Below are 1506 nucleotides of genomic sequence, written 5' to 3'. Positions count from 1 at the left end.
CAAACTACACAAACAAATTGGTAGAATCGATGCCTAGGCGCATGAAAGCTGTCATAGATAACAAAGGTTATCGTACGAAGTATTGATCAACCGAAAAATCGATTTATGTATTTGCTTATTTAGAGATTGCATCATTTTCGCTGTGAGGTAAAATTTAAGGCTGAATTCGTTTTTTTGTTTTTATTAAATGAAATAAGAGCAAAATGTGAATTTTAAAAATAATATTTAAAAAAATACATCTGCCACTAATAATTGGCACTCATAAACAAACAAGTTTTGACTTTTTAATTTTTATTAAGCATGCTTTAAAATTTCTCAGATGGCTGCATCATTTTGGCTGTGATTCACTGTATAAATATATACGTATATACAGTGTCGGACAAAACTCATTGGATTAAATAGAGTCTCATTCATATTCTGTCACAACTTTTTACATAGACGCATTAGAAGAATAATTTTGCAAAATATAGACCGCATATTCTGTATTAAGGTACGATACAATTTTATTTTTCAACTTTTATGTAAAATTTGTAAACTATAACAAAAATAAAAAAAAGTAAAAAATTCGCGCGACATAACTCATTGGACTTTAGCTCAATATGAAAATAAATTCGTTTTAAATTAATATTTTATTGGGTAGCCATTATTTTTAATGATTGCAGCACATCTTTTAGGCATAGATGAAATTAAGTTATTAATATGTGTGTCATTTATACCATTCCAGGCTTGTTTCAGGGCATCAAATACCTTGTTTTTATTACCGTGGACCTGTTCCCTATTAATCTGCCTGTTGACAATTTCCCATAAGTTTTCAATCGTGTTTATATCAGGAGACTGGGCGGGCCATCTTATAACACAAACTTGTTCTTCCAAAAGCCAATCCTTTACAACTTTTGACGTGTGTTTGGGGTTATTATCATGTTAGGACTGCCAATCAGGCGGCATTTTTGTGATAGCGTGGGGTAACATTTGGGTTTGCAGTATATTTTTATATTGGAACCTATCCATGTTCCCTTCTATTTTGAAAATAGGTCCTACTCCCAGAGCAGAGAAGCATCCCCACACCATAATGTTACTCCCACCATGCTTTACGGTACCCTGCAAATATCGACGGTCTAAAAGCTTTCCTGTTGGTCTGAATTCTGCAAATTAAATTTGGACTCATCTGAATACAATACCGACTTCCATTGCTCCACAGACCAATTGATGTGCAGTTTTGCAAATTCCAAACGTGCTATTCGATTTTTTTGGAAATATATGGTTTTTTCGCAGCACGGAAACTGAATAGACCAGCATTAACGGCGCGTCGTTGTACTGTACGCACACTTACAGTTAGTTTTAAGCTATCTAAAACGTTTTTTGCAGACATCTTTGGATCTTTTTTAAATTCGCGCACTATTCTCAAGTCTTCCTTTACCGAAGTGAGTCTAGGACGTCCTCCAATATTAAGTTTTTTCACGGTTCCATCAGCTTTGTGCTTGCATAAAATAGCAGAAATAGTTGATT

This window comes from Bactrocera latifrons, unplaced genomic scaffold (assembly GCF_001853355.1).
Source record: "Bactrocera latifrons isolate USDA-ARS-PBARC rearing strain unplaced genomic scaffold, ASM185335v1 scaffold_745, whole genome shotgun sequence".
NCBI lineage: Eukaryota > Metazoa > Arthropoda > Insecta > Diptera > Tephritidae > Bactrocera > Bactrocera latifrons.
This window is presented reverse-complemented; position numbering follows the sequence as displayed.